Raw genomic sequence first — 16,217 nt, 5'->3', positions numbered from 1 at the left:
TCTTGCCACAAGTTCCTGTAGCAGCAGCTCTTAGCTTCTGTTTGCAGTTCTTGGTGGGAGGAGCCTCCGGTGTGGTGGTGGTGTCTGAGTGGGAGGGGTCAAGGTCTGACGACCAGGTTTAAATACCCTCCAGTAGTTGCTGGTTTGCGGCAGGGTGCTCCGGGCCGGCCGGGCCTTTCCGGTTATCGCTTCTCGGCCTTTTGGCTAAGATCAAGCGTAGTATCTGTTCTTATCAGTTTAATATCTGATACGTCCTCTATACGAGGACTACATATTAAATTGATTTTTTGAGCAGGGAGACGGAAGAGGGGCTTGCTCCGTCCGCTCCACGCATCGACCCGGTATTGCAGTACTTCTGGGAACGGTGCACCTCCTTAAACTGGTTAAAAGTCAGAAAGAAATAAGTTAGGACATGGGTACGGCTTTATGATGTTGCCTTCTCGAGGCTGTTGTCTTTTTAATCTGTTTCATGGTTTTCCCTCCATTTTTCTTCTTTTTTTTTTTTTTTTTTTTTTTAAATACAAATCTATGATCTCATGTTTTTCTCGTCTGTGTTGACCTCTAATTGGCGTGTTAATTTATGCACAGATTATCCCACCCTGACCTTTGTTCAGTCTGCACCCTCCGCAAGAGTCTTAGACCTCCAGCAGAGGAGCGGAAGGCCTGCCGTTAGCCGTCATATCTCGGGTTTCTCTTCAGTCACGTACAAATCTTTCGCCTTTTACTAAAGATTTCCGTGGAGGGGAACGTTGACGAGTTTTGTGTATTTTTGAAGGCTCTGTTGCTGCAGAGCTACACATTTTCTTCCTGTATAATGACAGAGCGACAGCCGTCTTTGGAGCACGCCTTGCCACAAGTTCCTGTAGCAGCAGCTCTTAGCTTCTGTTTGCAGTTCTTGGTGGGAGGAGCCTCCGGTGTGGTGGTGGTGTCTGAGTGGGAGGGGTCAAGGTCTGACGACCAGGTTTAAATACCCTCCAGTAGTTGCTGGTTTGCGGCAGGGTGCTCCGGGCCGGCCGGGCCTTTCCGGTTATCGCTTCTCGGCCTTTTGGCTAAGATCAAGCGTAGTATCTGTTCTTATCAGTTTAATATCTGATACGTCCTCTATACGAGGACTACATATTAAATTGATTTTTTGAGCAGGGAGACGGAAGAGGGGCTTGCTCCGTCCGCTCCACGCATCGACCCGGTATTGCAGTACTTCTGGGAACGGTGCACCTCCTTAAACTGGTTAAAAGTCAGAAAGAAATAAGTTAGGACATGGGTACGGCTTTATGATGTTGCCTTCTCGAGGCTGTTCTCTTTTTAATCTGTTTCATGGTTTTCCCTCCATTTTTCTTCTTTTTTTTTTTTTTTTTTTTTTTTTAAATACAAATCTATGATCTCATGTTTTTCTCGTCTGTGTTGACCTCTAATTGGCGTGTTAATTTATGCACAGATTATCCCACCCTGACCTTTGTTCAGTCTGCACCCTCCGCAAGAGTCTTAGACCTCCAGCAGAGGAGCGGAAGGCCTGCCGTTAGCCGTCATATCTCGGGTTTCTCTTCAGTCACGTACAAATCTTTCGCCTTTTACTAAAGATTTCCGTGGAGGGGAACGTTGACGAGTTTTGTGTATTTTTGAAGGCTCTGTTGCTGCAGAGCTACACATTTTCTTCCTGTATAATGACAGAGCGACAGCCGTCTTTGGAGCACGCCTTGCCACAAGTTCCTGTAGCAGCAGCTCTTAGCTTCTGTTTGCAGTTCTTGGTGGGAGGAGCCTCCGGTGTGGTGGTGGTGTCTGAGTGGGAGGGGTCAAGGTCTGACGACCAGGTTTAAATACCCTCCAGTAGTTGCTGGTTTGCGGCAGGGTGCTCCGGGCCGGCCGGGCCTTTCCGGTTATCGCTTCTCGGCCTTTTGGCTAAGATCAAGCGTAGTATCTGTTCTTATCAGTTTAATATCTGATACGTCCTCTATACGAGGACTACATATTAAATTGATTTTTTGAGCAGGGAGACGGAAGAGGGGCTTGCTCCGTCCGCTCCACGCATCGACCCGGTATTGCAGTACTTCTGGGAACGGTGCACCTCCTTAAACTGGTTAAAAGTCAGAAAGAAATAAGTTAGGACATGGGTACGGCTTTATGATGTTGCCTTCTCGAGGCTGTTGTCTTTTTAATCTGTTTCATGGTTTTCCCTCCATTTTTCTTCTTTTTTTTTTTTTTTTTTTTTTTTAAATACAAATCTATGATCTCATGTTTTTCTCGTCTGTGTTGACCTCTAATTGGCGTGTTAATTTATGCACAGATTATCCCACCCTGACCTTTGTTCAGTCTGCACCCTCCGCAAGAGTCTTAGACCTCCAGCAGAGGAGCGGAAGGCCTGCCGTTAGCCGTCATATCTCGGGTTTCTCTTCAGTCACGTACAAATCTTTCGCCTTTTACTAAAGATTTCCGTGGAGGGGAACGTTGACGAGTTTTGTGTATTTTTGAAGGCTCTGTTGCTGCAGAGCTACACATTTTCTTCCTGTATAATGACAGAGCGACAGCCGTCTTTGGAGCACGCCTTGCCACAAGTTCCTGTAGCAGCAGCTCTTAGCTTCTGTTTGCAGTTCTTGGTGGGAGGAGCCTCCGGTGTGGTGGTGGTGTCTGAGTGGGAGGGGTCAAGGTCTGACGACCAGGTTTAAATACCCTCCAGTAGTTGCTGGTTTGCGGCAGGGTGCTCCGGGCCGGCCGGGCCTTTCCGGTTATCGCTTCTCGGCCTTTTGGCTAAGATCAAGCGTAGTATCTGTTCTTATCAGTTTAATATCTGATACGTCCTCTATACGAGGACTACATATTAAATTGATTTTTTGAGCAGGGAGACGGAAGAGGGGCTTGCTCCGTCCGCTCCACGCATCGACCCGGTATTGCAGTACTTCTGGGAACGGTGCACCTCCTTAAACTGGTTAAAAGTCAGAAAGAAATAAGTTAGGACATGGGTACGGCTTTATGATGTTGCCTTCTCGAGGCTGTTGTCTTTTTAATCTGTTTCATGGTTTTCCCTCCATTTTTCTTCTTTTTTTTTTTTTTTTTTTTTTTTAAATACAAATCTATGATCTCATGTTTTTCTCGTCTGTGTTGACCTCTAATTGGCGTGTTAATTTATGCACAGATTATCCCACCCTGACCTTTGTTCAGTCTGCACCCTCCGCAAGAGTCTTAGACCTCCAGCAGAGGAGCGGAAGGCCTGCCGTTAGCCGTCATATCTCGGGTTTCTCTTCAGTCACGTACAAATCTTTCGCCTTTTACTAAAGATTTCCGTGGAGGGGAACGTTGACGAGTTTTGTGTATTTTTGAAGGCTCTGTTGCTGCAGAGCTACACATTTTCTTCCTGTATAATGACAGAGCGACAGCCGTCTTTGGAGCACGCCTTGCCACAAGTTCCTGTAGCAGCAGCTCTTAGCTTCTGTTTGCAGTTCTTGGTGGGAGGAGCCTCCGGTGTGGTGGTGGTGTCTGAGTGGGAGGGGTCAAGGTCTGACGACCAGGTTTAAATACCCTCCAGTAGTTGCTGGTTTGCGGCAGGGTGCTCCGGGCCGGCCGGGCCTTTCCGGTTATCGCTTCTCGGCCTTTTGGCTAAGATCAAGCGTAGTATCTGTTCTTATCAGTTTAATATCTGATACGTCCTCTATACGAGGACTACATATTAAATTGATTTTTTGAGCAGGGAGACGGAAGAGGGGCTTGCTCCGTCCGCTCCACGCATCGACCCGGTATTGCAGTACTTCTGGGAACGGTGCACCTCCTTAAACTGGTTAAAAGTCAGAAAGAAATAAGTTAGGACATGGGTACGGCTTTATGATGTTGCCTTCTCGAGGCTGTTGTCTTTTTAATCTGTTTCATGGTTTTCCCTCCATTTTTCTTCTTTTTTTTTTTTTTTTTTTTTTTTAAATACAAATCTATGATCTCATGTTTTTCTCGTCTGTGTTGACCTCTAATTGGCGTGTTAATTTATGCACAGATTATCCCACCCTGACCTTTGTTCAGTCTGCACCCTCCGCAAGAGTCTTAGACCTCCAGCAGAGGAGCGGAAGGCCTGCCGTTAGCCGTCATATCTCGGGTTTCTCTTCAGTCACGTACAAATCTTTCGCCTTTTACTAAAGATTTCCGTGGAGGGGAACGTTGACGAGTTTTGTGTATTTTTGAAGGCTCTGTTGCTGCAGAGCTACACATTTTCTTCCTGTATAATGACAGAGCGACAGCCGTCTTTGGAGCACGCCTTGCCACAAGTTCCTGTAGCAGCAGCTCTTAGCTTCTGTTTGCAGTTCTTGGTGGGAGGAGCCTCCGGTGTGGTGGTGGTGTCTGAGTGGGAGGGGTCAAGGTCTGACGACCAGGTTTAAATACCCTCCAGTAGTTGCTGGTTTGCGGCAGGGTGCTCCGGGCCGGCCGGGCCTTTCCGGTTATCGCTTCTCGGCCTTTTGGCTAAGATCAAGCGTAGTATCTGTTCTTATCAGTTTAATATCTGATACGTCCTCTATACGAGGACTACATATTAAATTGATTTTTTGAGCAGGGAGACGGAAGAGGGGCTTGCTCCGTCCGCTCCACGCATCGACCCGGTATTGCAGTACTTCTGGGAACGGTGCACCTCCTTAAACTGGTTAAAAGTCAGAAAGAAATAAGTTAGGACATGGGTACGGCTTTATGATGTTGCCTTCTCGAGGCTGTTGTCTTTTTAATCTGTTTCATGGTTTTCCCTCCATTTTTCTTCTTTTTTTTTTTTTTTTTTTTTTTAAATACAAATCTATGATCTCATGTTTTTCTCGTCTGTGTTGACCTCTAATTGGCGTGTTAATTTATGCACAGATTATCCCACCCTGACCTTTGTTCAGTCTGCACCCTCCGCAAGAGTCTTAGACCTCCAGCAGAGGAGCGGAAGGCCTGCCGTTAGCCGTCATATCTCGGGTTTCTCTTCAGTCACGTACAAATCTTTCGCCTTTTACTAAAGATTTCCGTGGAGGGGAACGTTGACGAGTTTTGTGTATTTTTGAAGGCTCTGTTGCTGCAGAGCTACACATTTTCTTCCTGTATAATGACAGAGCGACAGCCGTCTTTGGAGCACGCCTTGCCACAAGTTCCTGTAGCAGCAGCTCTTAGCTTCTGTTTGCAGTTCTTGGTGGGAGGAGCCTCCGGTGTGGTGGTGGTGTCTGAGTGGGAGGGGTCAAGGTCTGACGACCAGGTTTAAATACCCTCCAGTAGTTGCTGGTTTGCGGCAGGGTGCTCCGGGCCGGCCGGGCCTTTCCGGTTATCGCTTCTCGGCCTTTTGGCTAAGATCAAGCGTAGTATCTGTTCTTATCAGTTTAATATCTGATACGTCCTCTATACGAGGACTACATATTAAATTGATTTTTTGAGCAGGGAGACGGAAGAGGGGCTTGCTCCGTCCGCTCCACGCATCGACCCGGTATTGCAGTACTTCTGGGAACGGTGCACCTCCTTAAACTGGTTAAAAGTCAGAAAGAAATAAGTTAGGACATGGGTACGGCTTTATGATGTTGCCTTCTCGAGGCTGTTGTCTTTTTAATCTGTTTCATGGTTTTCCCTCCATTTTTCTTCTTTTTTTTTTTTTTTTTTTTTTTTAAATACAAATCTATGATCTCATGTTTTTCTCGTCTGTGTTGACCTCTAATTGGCGTGTTAATTTATGCACAGATTATCCCACCCTGACCTTTGTTCAGTCTGCACCCTCCGCAAGAGTCTTAGACCTCCAGCAGAGGAGCGGAAGGCCTGCCGTTAGCCGTCATATCTCGGGTTTCTCTTCAGTCACGTACAAATCTTTCGCCTTTTACTAAAGATTTCCGTGGAGGGGAACGTTGACGAGTTTTGTGTATTTTTGAAGGCTCTGTTGCTGCAGAGCTACACATTTTCTTCCTGTATAATGACAGAGCGACAGCCGTCTTTGGAGCACGCCTTGCCACAAGTTCCTGTAGCAGCAGCTCTTAGCTTCTGTTTGCAGTTCTTGGTGGGAGGAGCCTCCGGTGTGGTGGTGGTGTCTGAGTGGGAGGGGTCAAGGTCTGACGACCAGGTTTAAATACCCTCCAGTAGTTGCTGGTTTGCGGCAGGGTGCTCCGGGCCGGCCGGGCCTTTCCGGTTATCGCTTCTCGGCCTTTTGGCTAAGATCAAGCGTAGTATCTGTTCTTATCAGTTTAATATCTGATACGTCCTCTATACGAGGACTACATATTAAATTGATTTTTTGAGCAGGGAGACGGAAGAGGGGCTTGCTCCGTCCGCTCCACGCATCGACCCGGTATTGCAGTACTTCTGGGAACGGTGCACCTCCTTAAACTGGTTAAAAGTCAGAAAGAAATAAGTTAGGACATGGGTACGGCTTTATGATGTTGCCTTCTCGAGGCTGTTCTCTTTTTAATCTGTTTCATGGTTTTCCCTCCATTTTTCTTCTTTTTTTTTTTTTTTTTTTTTTTTTAAATACAAATCTATGATCTCATGTTTTTCTCGTCTGTGTTGACCTCTAATTGGCGTGTTAATTTATGCACAGATTATCCCACCCTGACCTTTGTTCAGTCTGCACCCTCCGCAAGAGTCTTAGACCTCCAGCAGAGGAGCGGAAGGCCTGCCGTTAGCCGTCATATCTCGGGTTTCTCTTCAGTCACGTACAAATCTTTCGCCTTTTACTAAAGATTTCCGTGGAGGGGAACGTTGACGAGTTTTGTGTATTTTTGAAGGCTCTGTTGCTGCAGAGCTACACATTTTCTTCCTGTATAATGACAGAGCGACAGCCGTCTTTGGAGCACGCCTTGCCACAAGTTCCTGTAGCAGCAGCTCTTAGCTTCTGTTTGCAGTTCTTGGTGGGAGGAGCCTCCGGTGTGGTGGTGGTGTCTGAGTGGGAGGGGTCAAGGTCTGACGACCAGGTTTAAATACCCTCCAGTAGTTGCTGGTTTGCGGCAGGGTGCTCCGGGCCGGCCGGGCCTTTCCGGTTATCGCTTCTCGGCCTTTTGGCTAAGATCAAGCGTAGTATCTGTTCTTATCAGTTTAATATCTGATACGTCCTCTATACGAGGACTACATATTAAATTGATTTTTTGAGCAGGGAGACGGAAGAGGGGCTTGCTCCGTCCGCTCCACGCATCGACCCGGTATTGCAGTACTTCTGGGAACGGTGCACCTCCTTAAACTGGTTAAAAGTCAGAAAGAAATAAGTTAGGACATGGGTACGGCTTTATGATGTTGCCTTCTCGAGGCTGTTGTCTTTTTAATCTGTTTCATGGTTTTCCCTCCATTTTTCTTCTTTTTTTTTTTTTTTTTTTTTTTAAATACAAATCTATGATCTCATGTTTTTCTCGTCTGTGTTGACCTCTAATTGGCGTGTTAATTTATGCACAGATTATCCCACCCTGACCTTTGTTCAGTCTGCACCCTCCGCAAGAGTCTTAGACCTCCAGCAGAGGAGCGGAAGGCCTGCCGTTAGCCGTCATATCTCGGGTTTCTCTTCAGTCACGTACAAATCTTTCGCCTTTTACTAAAGATTTCCGTGGAGGGGAACGTTGACGAGTTTTGTGTATTTTTGAAGGCTCTGTTGCTGCAGAGCTACACATTTTCTTCCTGTATAATGACAGAGCGACAGCCGTCTTTGGAGCACGCCTTGCCACAAGTTCCTGTAGCAGCAGCTCTTAGCTTCTGTTTGCAGTTCTTGGTGGGAGGAGCCTCCGGTGTGGTGGTGGTGTCTGAGTGGGAGGGGTCAAGGTCTGACGACCAGGTTTAAATACCCTCCAGTAGTTGCTGGTTTGCGGCAGGGTGCTCCGGGCCGGCCGGGCCTTTCCGGTTATCGCTTCTCGGCCTTTTGGCTAAGATCAAGCGTAGTATCTGTTCTTATCAGTTTAATATCTGATACGTCCTCTATACGAGGACTACATATTAAATTGATTTTTTGAGCAGGGAGACGGAAGAGGGGCTTGCTCCGTCCGCTCCACGCATCGACCCGGTATTGCAGTACTTCTGGGAACGGTGCACCTCCTTAAACTGGTTAAAAGTCAGAAAGAAATAAGTTAGGACATGGGTACGGCTTTATGATGTTGCCTTCTCGAGGCTGTTCTCTTTTTAATCTGTTTCATGGTTTTCCCTCCATTTTTCTTCTTTTTTTTTTTTTTTTTTTTTTTTAAATACAAATCTATGATCTCATGTTTTTCTCGTCTGTGTTGACCTCTAATTGGCGTGTTAATTTATGCACAGATTATCCCACCCTGACCTTTGTTCAGTCTGCACCCTCCGCAAGAGTCTTAGACCTCCAGCAGAGGAGCGGAAGGCCTGCCGTTAGCCGTCATATCTCGGGTTTCTCTTCAGTCACGTACAAATCTTTCGCCTTTTACTAAAGATTTCCGTGGAGGGGAACGTTGACGAGTTTTGTGTATTTTTGAAGGCTCTGTTGCTGCAGAGCTACACATTTTCTTCCTGTATAATGACAGAGCGACAGCCGTCTTTGGAGCACGCCTTGCCACAAGTTCCTGTAGCAGCAGCTCTTAGCTTCTGTTTGCAGTTCTTGGTGGGAGGAGCCTCCGGTGTGGTGGTGGTGTCTGAGTGGGAGGGGTCAAGGTCTGACGACCAGGTTTAAATACCCTCCAGTAGTTGCTGGTTTGCGGCAGGGTGCTCCGGGCCGGCCGGGCCTTTCCGGTTATCGCTTCTCGGCCTTTTGGCTAAGATCAAGCGTAGTATCTGTTCTTATCAGTTTAATATCTGATACGTCCTCTATACGAGGACTACATATTAAATTGATTTTTTGAGCAGGGAGACGGAAGAGGGGCTTGCTCCGTCCGCTCCACGCATCGACCCGGTATTGCAGTACTTCTGGGAACGGTGCACCTCCTTAAACTGGTTAAAAGTCAGAAAGAAATAAGTTAGGACATGGGTACGGCTTTATGATGTTGCCTTCTCGAGGCTGTTCTCTTTTTAATCTGTTTCATGGTTTTCCCTCCATTTTTCTTCTTTTTTTTTTTTTTTTTTTTTTTTTAAATACAAATCTATGATCTCATGTTTTTCTCGTCTGTGTTGACCTCTAATTGGCGTGTTAATTTATGCACAGATTATCCCACCCTGACCTTTGTTCAGTCTGCACCCTCCGCAAGAGTCTTAGACCTCCAGCAGAGGAGCGGAAGGCCTGCCGTTAGCCGTCATATCTCGGGTTTCTCTTCAGTCACGTACAAATCTTTCGCCTTTTACTAAAGATTTCCGTGGAGGGGAACGTTGACGAGTTTTGTGTATTTTTGAAGGCTCTGTTGCTGCAGAGCTACACATTTTCTTCCTGTATAATGACAGAGCGACAGCCGTCTTTGGAGCACGCCTTGCCACAAGTTCCTGTAGCAGCAGCTCTTAGCTTCTGTTTGCAGTTCTTGGTGGGAGGAGCCTCCGGTGTGGTGGTGGTGTCTGAGTGGGAGGGGTCAAGGTCTGACGACCAGGTTTAAATACCCTCCAGTAGTTGCTGGTTTGCGGCAGGGTGCTCCGGGCCGGCCGGGCCTTTCCGGTTATCGCTTCTCGGCCTTTTGGCTAAGATCAAGCGTAGTATCTGTTCTTATCAGTTTAATATCTGATACGTCCTCTATACGAGGACTACATATTAAATTGATTTTTTGAGCAGGGAGACGGAAGAGGGGCTTGCTCCGTCCGCTCCACGCATCGACCCGGTATTGCAGTACTTCTGGGAACGGTGCACCTCCTTAAACTGGTTAAAAGTCAGAAAGAAATAAGTTAGGACATGGGTACGGCTTTATGATGTTGCCTTCTCGAGGCTGTTGTCTTTTTAATCTGTTTCATGGTTTTCCCTCCATTTTTCTTCTTTTTTTTTTTTTTTTTTTTTTTTAAATACAAATCTATGATCTCATGTTTTTCTCGTCTGTGTTGACCTCTAATTGGCGTGTTAATTTATGCACAGATTATCCCACCCTGACCTTTGTTCAGTCTGCACCCTCCGCAAGAGTCTTAGACCTCCAGCAGAGGAGCGGAAGGCCTGCCGTTAGCCGTCATATCTCGGGTTTCTCTTCAGTCACGTACAAATCTTTCGCCTTTTACTAAAGATTTCCGTGGAGGGGAACGTTGACGAGTTTTGTGTATTTTTGAAGGCTCTGTTGCTGCAGAGCTACACATTTTCTTCCTGTATAATGACAGAGCGACAGCCGTCTTTGGAGCACGCCTTGCCACAAGTTCCTGTAGCAGCAGCTCTTAGCTTCTGTTTGCAGTTCTTGGTGGGAGGAGCCTCCGGTGTGGTGGTGGTGTCTGAGTGGGAGGGGTCAAGGTCTGACGACCAGGTTTAAATACCCTCCAGTAGTTGCTGGTTTGCGGCAGGGTGCTCCGGGCCGGCCGGGCCTTTCCGGTTATCGCTTCTCGGCCTTTTGGCTAAGATCAAGCGTAGTATCTGTTCTTATCAGTTTAATATCTGATACGTCCTCTATACGAGGACTACATATTAAATTGATTTTTTGAGCAGGGAGACGGAAGAGGGGCTTGCTCCGTCCGCTCCACGCATCGACCCGGTATTGCAGTACTTCTGGGAACGGTGCACCTCCTTAAACTGGTTAAAAGTCAGAAAGAAATAAGTTAGGACATGGGTACGGCTTTATGATGTTGCCTTCTCGAGGCTGTTCTCTTTTTAATCTGTTTCATGGTTTTCCCTCCATTTTTCTTCTTTTTTTTTTTTTTTTTTTTTTTTTAAATACAAATCTATGATCTCATGTTTTTCTCGTCTGTGTTGACCTCTAATTGGCGTGTTAATTTATGCACAGATTATCCCACCCTGACCTTTGTTCAGTCTGCACCCTCCGCAAGAGTCTTAGACCTCCAGCAGAGGAGCGGAAGGCCTGCCGTTAGCCGTCATATCTCGGGTTTCTCTTCAGTCACGTACAAATCTTTCGCCTTTTACTAAAGATTTCCGTGGAGGGGAACGTTGACGAGTTTTGTGTATTTTTGAAGGCTCTGTTGCTGCAGAGCTACACATTTTCTTCCTGTATAATGACAGAGCGACAGCCGTCTTTGGAGCACGCCTTGCCACAAGTTCCTGTAGCAGCAGCTCTTAGCTTCTGTTTGCAGTTCTTGGTGGGAGGAGCCTCCGGTGTGGTGGTGGTGTCTGAGTGGGAGGGGTCAAGGTCTGACGACCAGGTTTAAATACCCTCCAGTAGTTGCTGGTTTGCGGCAGGGTGCTCCGGGCCGGCCGGGCCTTTCCGGTTATCGCTTCTCGGCCTTTTGGCTAAGATCAAGCGTAGTATCTGTTCTTATCAGTTTAATATCTGATACGTCCTCTATACGAGGACTACATATTAAATTGATTTTTTGAGCAGGGAGACGGAAGAGGGGCTTGCTCCGTCCGCTCCACGCATCGACCCGGTATTGCAGTACTTCTGGGAACGGTGCACCTCCTTAAACTGGTTAAAAGTCAGAAAGAAATAAGTTAGGACATGGGTACGGCTTTATGATGTTGCCTTCTCGAGGCTGTTGTCTTTTTAATCTGTTTCATGGTTTTCCCTCCATTTTTCTTCTTTTTTTTTTTTTTTTTTTTTTTTAAATACAAATCTATGATCTCATGTTTTTCTCGTCTGTGTTGACCTCTAATTGGCGTGTTAATTTATGCACAGATTATCCCACCCTGACCTTTGTTCAGTCTGCACCCTCCGCAAGAGTCTTAGACCTCCAGCAGAGGAGCGGAAGGCCTGCCGTTAGCCGTCATATCTCGGGTTTCTCTTCAGTCACGTACAAATCTTTCGCCTTTTACTAAAGATTTCCGTGGAGGGGAACGTTGACGAGTTTTGTGTATTTTTGAAGGCTCTGTTGCTGCAGAGCTACACATTTTCTTCCTGTATAATGACAGAGCGACAGCCGTCTTTGGAGCACGCCTTGCCACAAGTTCCTGTAGCAGCAGCTCTTAGCTTCTGTTTGCAGTTCTTGGTGGGAGGAGCCTCCGGTGTGGTGGTGGTGTCTGAGTGGGAGGGGTCAAGGTCTGACGACCAGGTTTAAATACCCTCCAGTAGTTGCTGGTTTGCGGCAGGGTGCTCCGGGCCGGCCGGGCCTTTCCGGTTATCGCTTCTCGGCCTTTTGGCTAAGATCAAGCGTAGTATCTGTTCTTATCAGTTTAATATCTGATACGTCCTCTATACGAGGACTACATATTAAATTGATTTTTTGAGCAGGGAGACGGAAGAGGGGCTTGCTCCGTCCGCTCCACGCATCGACCCGGTATTGCAGTACTTCTGGGAACGGTGCACCTCCTTAAACTGGTTAAAAGTCAGAAAGAAATAAGTTAGGACATGGGTACGGCTTTATGATGTTGCCTTCTCGAGGCTGTTCTCTTTTTAATCTGTTTCATGGTTTTCCCTCCATTTTTCTTCTTTTTTTTTTTTTTTTTTTTTTTTTAAATACAAATCTATGATCTCATGTTTTTCTCGTCTGTGTTGACCTCTAATTGGCGTGTTAATTTATGCACAGATTATCCCACCCTGACCTTTGTTCAGTCTGCACCCTCCGCAAGAGTCTTAGACCTCCAGCAGAGGAGCGGAAGGCCTGCCGTTAGCCGTCATATCTCGGGTTTCTCTTCAGTCACGTACAAATCTTTCGCCTTTTACTAAAGATTTCCGTGGAGGGGAACGTTGACGAGTTTTGTGTATTTTTGAAGGCTCTGTTGCTGCAGAGCTACACATTTTCTTCCTGTATAATGACAGAGCGACAGCCGTCTTTGGAGCACGCCTTGCCACAAGTTCCTGTAGCAGCAGCTCTTAGCTTCTGTTTGCAGTTCTTGGTGGGAGGAGCCTCCGGTGTGGTGGTGGTGTCTGAGTGGGAGGGGTCAAGGTCTGACGACCAGGTTTAAATACCCTCCAGTAGTTGCTGGTTTGCGGCAGGGTGCTCCGGGCCGGCCGGGCCTTTCCGGTTATCGCTTCTCGGCCTTTTGGCTAAGATCAAGCGTAGTATCTGTTCTTATCAGTTTAATATCTGATACGTCCTCTATACGAGGACTACATATTAAATTGATTTTTTGAGCAGGGAGACGGAAGAGGGGCTTGCTCCGTCCGCTCCACGCATCGACCCGGTATTGCAGTACTTCTGGGAACGGTGCACCTCCTTAAACTGGTTAAAAGTCAGAAAGAAATAAGTTAGGACATGGGTACGGCTTTATGATGTTGCCTTCTCGAGGCTGTTCTCTTTTTAATCTGTTTCATGGTTTTCCCTCCATTTTTCTTCTTTTTTTTTTTTTTTTTTTTTTTTAAATACAAATCTATGATCTCATGTTTTTCTCGTCTGTGTTGACCTCTAATTGGCGTGTTAATTTATGCACAGATTATCCCACCCTGACCTTTGTTCAGTCTGCACCCTCCGCAAGAGTCTTAGACCTCCAGCAGAGGAGCGGAAGGCCTGCCGTTAGCCGTCATATCTCGGGTTTCTCTTCAGTCACGTACAAATCTTTCGCCTTTTACTAAAGATTTCCGTGGAGGGGAACGTTGACGAGTTTTGTGTATTTTTGAAGGCTCTGTTGCTGCAGAGCTACACATTTTCTTCCTGTATAATGACAGAGCGACAGCCGTCTTTGGAGCACGCCTTGCCACAAGTTCCTGTAGCAGCAGCTCTTAGCTTCTGTTTGCAGTTCTTGGTGGGAGGAGCCTCCGGTGTGGTGGTGGTGTCTGAGTGGGAGGGGTCAAGGTCTGACGACCAGGTTTAAATACCCTCCAGTAGTTGCTGGTTTGCGGCAGGGTGCTCCGGGCCGGCCGGGCCTTTCCGGTTATCGCTTCTCGGCCTTTTGGCTAAGATCAAGCGTAGTATCTGTTCTTATCAGTTTAATATCTGATACGTCCTCTATACGAGGACTACATATTAAATTGATTTTTTGAGCAGGGAGACGGAAGAGGGGCTTGCTCCGTCCGCTCCACGCATCGACCCGGTATTGCAGTACTTCTGGGAACGGTGCACCTCCTTAAACTGGTTAAAAGTCAGAAAGAAATAAGTTAGGACATGGGTACGGCTTTATGATGTTGCCTTCTCGAGGCTGTTGTCTTTTTAATCTGTTTCATGGTTTTCCCTCCATTTTTCTTCTTTTTTTTTTTTTTTTTTTTTTTTAAATACAAATCTATGATCTCATGTTTTTCTCGTCTGTGTTGACCTCTAATTGGCGTGTTAATTTATGCACAGATTATCCCACCCTGACCTTTGTTCAGTCTGCACCCTCCGCAAGAGTCTTAGACCTCCAGCAGAGGAGCGGAAGGCCTGCCGTTAGCCGTCATATCTCGGGTTTCTCTTCAGTCACGTACAAATCTTTCGCCTTTTACTAAAGATTTCCGTGGAGGGGAACGTTGACGAGTTTTGTGTATTTTTGAAGGCTCTGTTGCTGCAGAGCTACACATTTTCTTCCTGTATAATGACAGAGCGACAGCCGTCTTTGGAGCACGCCTTGCCACAAGTTCCTGTAGCAGCAGCTCTTAGCTTCTGTTTGCAGTTCTTGGTGGGAGGAGCCTCCGGTGTGGTGGTGGTGTCTGAGTGGGAGGGGTCAAGGTCTGACGACCAGGTTTAAATACCCTCCAGTAGTTGCTGGTTTGCGGCAGGGTGCTCCGGGCCGGCCGGGCCTTTCCGGTTATCGCTTCTCGGCCTTTTGGCTAAGATCAAGCATAGTATCTGTTCTTATCAGTTTAATATCTGATACGTCCTCTATACGAGGACTACATATTAAATTGATTTTTTGAGCAGGGAGACGGAAGAGGGGCTTGCTCCGTCCGCTCCACGCATCGACCCGGTATTGCAGTACTTCTGGGAACGGTGCACCTCCTTAAACTGGTTAAAAGTCAGAAAGAAATAAGTTAGGACATGGGTACGGCTTTATGATGTTGCCTTCTCGAGGCTGTTCTCTTTTTAATCTGTTTCATGGTTTTCCCTCCATTTTTCTTCTTTTTTTTTTTTTTTTTTTTTTTTTAAATACAAATCTATGATCTCATGTTTTTCTCGTCTGTGTTGACCTCTAATTGGCGTGTTAATTTATGCACAGATTATCCCACCCTGACCTTTGTTCAGTCTGCACCCTCCGCAAGAGTCTTAGACCTCCAGCAGAGGAGCGGAAGGCCTGCCGTTAGCCGTCATATCTCGGGTTTCTCTTCAGTCACGTACAAATCTTTCGCCTTTTACTAAAGATTTCCGTGGAGGGGAACGTTGACGAGTTTTGTGTATTTTTGAAGGCTCTGTTGCTGCAGAGCTACACATTTTCTTCCTGTATAATGACAGAGCGACAGCCGTCTTTGGAGCACGCCTTGCCACAAGTTCCTGTAGCAGCAGCTCTTAGCTTCTGTTTGCAGTTCTTGGTGGGAGGAGCCTCCGGTGTGGTGGTGGTGTCTGAGTGGGAGGGGTCAAGGTCTGACGACCAGGTTTAAATACCCTCCAGTAGTTGCTGGTTTGCGGCAGGGTGCTCCGGGCCGGCCGGGCCTTTCCGGTTATCGCTTCTCGGCCTTTTGGCTAAGATCAAGCGTAGTATCTGTTCTTATCAGTTTAATATCTGATACGTCCTCTATACGAGGACTACATATTAAATTGATTTTTTGAGCAGGGAGACGGAAGAGGGGCTTGCTCCGTCCGCTCCACGCATCGACCCGGTATTGCAGTACTTCTGGGAACGGTGCACCTCCTTAAACTGGTTAAAAGTCAGAAAGAAATAAGTTAGGACGTGGGTACGGCTTTATGATGTTGCCTTCTCGAGGCTGTTGTCTTTTTAATCTGTTTCATGGTTTTCCCTCCATTTTTCTTCTTTTTTTTTTTTTTTTTTTTTTTAAATACAAATCTATGATCTCATGTTTTTCTCGTCTGTGTTGACCTCTAATTGGCGTGTTAATTTATGCACAGATTATCCCACCCTGACCTTTGTTCAGTCTGCACCCTCCGCAAGAGTCTTAGACCTCCAGCAGAGGAGCGGAAGGCCTGCCGTTAGCCGTCATATCTCGGGTTTCTCTTCAGTCACGTACAAATCTTTCGCCTTTTACTAAAGATTTCCGTGGAGGGGAACGTTGACGAGTTTTGTGTATTTTTGAAGGCTCTGTTGCTGCAGAGCTACACATTTTCTTCCTGTATAATGACAGAGCGACAGCCGTCTTTGGAGCACGCCTTGCCACAAGTTCCTGTAGCAGCAGCTCTTAGCTTCTGTTTGCAGTTCTTGGTGGGAGGAGCCTCCGGTGTGGTGGTGGTGTCTGAGTGGGAGGGGTCAAGGTCTGACGACCAGGTTTAAATACCCTCCAGTAGTTGCT

General features: G+C 46.7%; 38 non-coding genes across 38 annotated transcripts; all 38 read left to right on the top strand.

Moving 5' to 3' along the window:
• The first annotated feature begins 184 nt into the window (after window positions 1–184).
• Window positions 185–375, top strand: LOC136681500 (U2 spliceosomal RNA). The gene has a single exon (XR_010797896.1). It is a non-coding gene; the product is annotated as a U2 spliceosomal RNA (small nuclear RNA).
• Window positions 376–680: 305 nt separating this feature from the next.
• Window positions 681–794, top strand: LOC136681686 (U5 spliceosomal RNA). Its single transcript, XR_010798072.1, has one exon. It is a non-coding gene; the product is annotated as a U5 spliceosomal RNA (small nuclear RNA).
• A 235-nt stretch (window positions 795–1,029) lies between these two features.
• Window positions 1,030–1,220, top strand: LOC136681499 (U2 spliceosomal RNA). Its single transcript, XR_010797895.1, has one exon. It is a non-coding gene; the product is annotated as a U2 spliceosomal RNA (small nuclear RNA).
• A 307-nt stretch (window positions 1,221–1,527) lies between these two features.
• On the top strand, window positions 1,528–1,641 carry LOC136681685 (U5 spliceosomal RNA). Its single transcript, XR_010798071.1, has one exon. It is a non-coding gene; the product is annotated as a U5 spliceosomal RNA (small nuclear RNA).
• Window positions 1,642–1,876: 235 nt separating this feature from the next.
• On the top strand, window positions 1,877–2,067 carry LOC136681498 (U2 spliceosomal RNA). The gene has a single exon (XR_010797894.1). It is a non-coding gene; the product is annotated as a U2 spliceosomal RNA (small nuclear RNA).
• A 306-nt stretch (window positions 2,068–2,373) lies between these two features.
• On the top strand, window positions 2,374–2,487 carry LOC136681684 (U5 spliceosomal RNA). The gene has a single exon (XR_010798070.1). It is a non-coding gene; the product is annotated as a U5 spliceosomal RNA (small nuclear RNA).
• Window positions 2,488–2,722: 235 nt separating this feature from the next.
• LOC136681497 (U2 spliceosomal RNA) lies at window positions 2,723–2,913 on the top strand. The gene has a single exon (XR_010797893.1). It is a non-coding gene; the product is annotated as a U2 spliceosomal RNA (small nuclear RNA).
• Window positions 2,914–3,219: 306 nt separating this feature from the next.
• On the top strand, window positions 3,220–3,333 carry LOC136681683 (U5 spliceosomal RNA). The gene has a single exon (XR_010798069.1). It is a non-coding gene; the product is annotated as a U5 spliceosomal RNA (small nuclear RNA).
• Window positions 3,334–3,568: 235 nt separating this feature from the next.
• Window positions 3,569–3,759, top strand: LOC136681495 (U2 spliceosomal RNA). Its single transcript, XR_010797891.1, has one exon. It is a non-coding gene; the product is annotated as a U2 spliceosomal RNA (small nuclear RNA).
• Window positions 3,760–4,065: 306 nt separating this feature from the next.
• LOC136681681 (U5 spliceosomal RNA) lies at window positions 4,066–4,179 on the top strand. Its single transcript, XR_010798067.1, has one exon. It is a non-coding gene; the product is annotated as a U5 spliceosomal RNA (small nuclear RNA).
• Window positions 4,180–4,414: 235 nt separating this feature from the next.
• Window positions 4,415–4,605, top strand: LOC136681494 (U2 spliceosomal RNA). Its single transcript, XR_010797890.1, has one exon. It is a non-coding gene; the product is annotated as a U2 spliceosomal RNA (small nuclear RNA).
• Window positions 4,606–4,910: 305 nt separating this feature from the next.
• On the top strand, window positions 4,911–5,024 carry LOC136681680 (U5 spliceosomal RNA). The gene has a single exon (XR_010798066.1). It is a non-coding gene; the product is annotated as a U5 spliceosomal RNA (small nuclear RNA).
• Window positions 5,025–5,259: 235 nt separating this feature from the next.
• Window positions 5,260–5,450, top strand: LOC136681493 (U2 spliceosomal RNA). Its single transcript, XR_010797889.1, has one exon. It is a non-coding gene; the product is annotated as a U2 spliceosomal RNA (small nuclear RNA).
• Window positions 5,451–5,756: 306 nt separating this feature from the next.
• Window positions 5,757–5,870, top strand: LOC136681679 (U5 spliceosomal RNA). Its single transcript, XR_010798065.1, has one exon. It is a non-coding gene; the product is annotated as a U5 spliceosomal RNA (small nuclear RNA).
• Window positions 5,871–6,105: 235 nt separating this feature from the next.
• LOC136681492 (U2 spliceosomal RNA) lies at window positions 6,106–6,296 on the top strand. The gene has a single exon (XR_010797888.1). It is a non-coding gene; the product is annotated as a U2 spliceosomal RNA (small nuclear RNA).
• Window positions 6,297–6,603: 307 nt separating this feature from the next.
• LOC136681678 (U5 spliceosomal RNA) lies at window positions 6,604–6,717 on the top strand. The gene has a single exon (XR_010798064.1). It is a non-coding gene; the product is annotated as a U5 spliceosomal RNA (small nuclear RNA).
• A 235-nt stretch (window positions 6,718–6,952) lies between these two features.
• Window positions 6,953–7,143, top strand: LOC136681491 (U2 spliceosomal RNA). The gene has a single exon (XR_010797887.1). It is a non-coding gene; the product is annotated as a U2 spliceosomal RNA (small nuclear RNA).
• Window positions 7,144–7,448: 305 nt separating this feature from the next.
• On the top strand, window positions 7,449–7,562 carry LOC136681677 (U5 spliceosomal RNA). The gene has a single exon (XR_010798063.1). It is a non-coding gene; the product is annotated as a U5 spliceosomal RNA (small nuclear RNA).
• A 235-nt stretch (window positions 7,563–7,797) lies between these two features.
• Window positions 7,798–7,988, top strand: LOC136681490 (U2 spliceosomal RNA). The gene has a single exon (XR_010797886.1). It is a non-coding gene; the product is annotated as a U2 spliceosomal RNA (small nuclear RNA).
• Window positions 7,989–8,294: 306 nt separating this feature from the next.
• On the top strand, window positions 8,295–8,408 carry LOC136681676 (U5 spliceosomal RNA). Its single transcript, XR_010798062.1, has one exon. It is a non-coding gene; the product is annotated as a U5 spliceosomal RNA (small nuclear RNA).
• Window positions 8,409–8,643: 235 nt separating this feature from the next.
• On the top strand, window positions 8,644–8,834 carry LOC136681489 (U2 spliceosomal RNA). The gene has a single exon (XR_010797885.1). It is a non-coding gene; the product is annotated as a U2 spliceosomal RNA (small nuclear RNA).
• A 307-nt stretch (window positions 8,835–9,141) lies between these two features.
• On the top strand, window positions 9,142–9,255 carry LOC136681675 (U5 spliceosomal RNA). Its single transcript, XR_010798061.1, has one exon. It is a non-coding gene; the product is annotated as a U5 spliceosomal RNA (small nuclear RNA).
• A 235-nt stretch (window positions 9,256–9,490) lies between these two features.
• On the top strand, window positions 9,491–9,681 carry LOC136681488 (U2 spliceosomal RNA). Its single transcript, XR_010797884.1, has one exon. It is a non-coding gene; the product is annotated as a U2 spliceosomal RNA (small nuclear RNA).
• Window positions 9,682–9,987: 306 nt separating this feature from the next.
• LOC136681674 (U5 spliceosomal RNA) lies at window positions 9,988–10,101 on the top strand. The gene has a single exon (XR_010798060.1). It is a non-coding gene; the product is annotated as a U5 spliceosomal RNA (small nuclear RNA).
• A 235-nt stretch (window positions 10,102–10,336) lies between these two features.
• Window positions 10,337–10,527, top strand: LOC136681487 (U2 spliceosomal RNA). Its single transcript, XR_010797883.1, has one exon. It is a non-coding gene; the product is annotated as a U2 spliceosomal RNA (small nuclear RNA).
• A 307-nt stretch (window positions 10,528–10,834) lies between these two features.
• On the top strand, window positions 10,835–10,948 carry LOC136681673 (U5 spliceosomal RNA). Its single transcript, XR_010798059.1, has one exon. It is a non-coding gene; the product is annotated as a U5 spliceosomal RNA (small nuclear RNA).
• A 235-nt stretch (window positions 10,949–11,183) lies between these two features.
• On the top strand, window positions 11,184–11,374 carry LOC136681486 (U2 spliceosomal RNA). Its single transcript, XR_010797882.1, has one exon. It is a non-coding gene; the product is annotated as a U2 spliceosomal RNA (small nuclear RNA).
• A 306-nt stretch (window positions 11,375–11,680) lies between these two features.
• LOC136681672 (U5 spliceosomal RNA) lies at window positions 11,681–11,794 on the top strand. The gene has a single exon (XR_010798058.1). It is a non-coding gene; the product is annotated as a U5 spliceosomal RNA (small nuclear RNA).
• Window positions 11,795–12,029: 235 nt separating this feature from the next.
• Window positions 12,030–12,220, top strand: LOC136681483 (U2 spliceosomal RNA). The gene has a single exon (XR_010797880.1). It is a non-coding gene; the product is annotated as a U2 spliceosomal RNA (small nuclear RNA).
• A 307-nt stretch (window positions 12,221–12,527) lies between these two features.
• On the top strand, window positions 12,528–12,641 carry LOC136681670 (U5 spliceosomal RNA). Its single transcript, XR_010798056.1, has one exon. It is a non-coding gene; the product is annotated as a U5 spliceosomal RNA (small nuclear RNA).
• Window positions 12,642–12,876: 235 nt separating this feature from the next.
• LOC136681482 (U2 spliceosomal RNA) lies at window positions 12,877–13,067 on the top strand. The gene has a single exon (XR_010797879.1). It is a non-coding gene; the product is annotated as a U2 spliceosomal RNA (small nuclear RNA).
• A 306-nt stretch (window positions 13,068–13,373) lies between these two features.
• LOC136681669 (U5 spliceosomal RNA) lies at window positions 13,374–13,487 on the top strand. Its single transcript, XR_010798055.1, has one exon. It is a non-coding gene; the product is annotated as a U5 spliceosomal RNA (small nuclear RNA).
• A 235-nt stretch (window positions 13,488–13,722) lies between these two features.
• Window positions 13,723–13,913, top strand: LOC136681481 (U2 spliceosomal RNA). The gene has a single exon (XR_010797878.1). It is a non-coding gene; the product is annotated as a U2 spliceosomal RNA (small nuclear RNA).
• Window positions 13,914–14,219: 306 nt separating this feature from the next.
• Window positions 14,220–14,333, top strand: LOC136681668 (U5 spliceosomal RNA). The gene has a single exon (XR_010798054.1). It is a non-coding gene; the product is annotated as a U5 spliceosomal RNA (small nuclear RNA).
• A 235-nt stretch (window positions 14,334–14,568) lies between these two features.
• LOC136681509 (U2 spliceosomal RNA) lies at window positions 14,569–14,759 on the top strand. The gene has a single exon (XR_010797905.1). It is a non-coding gene; the product is annotated as a U2 spliceosomal RNA (small nuclear RNA).
• Window positions 14,760–15,066: 307 nt separating this feature from the next.
• LOC136681667 (U5 spliceosomal RNA) lies at window positions 15,067–15,180 on the top strand. Its single transcript, XR_010798053.1, has one exon. It is a non-coding gene; the product is annotated as a U5 spliceosomal RNA (small nuclear RNA).
• A 235-nt stretch (window positions 15,181–15,415) lies between these two features.
• LOC136681480 (U2 spliceosomal RNA) lies at window positions 15,416–15,606 on the top strand. The gene has a single exon (XR_010797877.1). It is a non-coding gene; the product is annotated as a U2 spliceosomal RNA (small nuclear RNA).
• A 305-nt stretch (window positions 15,607–15,911) lies between these two features.
• On the top strand, window positions 15,912–16,025 carry LOC136681666 (U5 spliceosomal RNA). The gene has a single exon (XR_010798052.1). It is a non-coding gene; the product is annotated as a U5 spliceosomal RNA (small nuclear RNA).
• The last annotated feature ends 192 nt before the right edge of the window (window positions 16,026–16,217 follow it).

This window comes from Hoplias malabaricus, unplaced genomic scaffold, assembly GCF_029633855.1.
Source record: "Hoplias malabaricus isolate fHopMal1 unplaced genomic scaffold, fHopMal1.hap1 scaffold_113, whole genome shotgun sequence".
In the NCBI taxonomy this organism is placed as follows: domain Eukaryota; kingdom Metazoa; phylum Chordata; class Actinopteri; order Characiformes; family Erythrinidae; genus Hoplias; species Hoplias malabaricus.
Note: the sequence above shows the minus strand (reverse complement) of the source record. Positions and strands in the feature narration are given on the sequence as shown.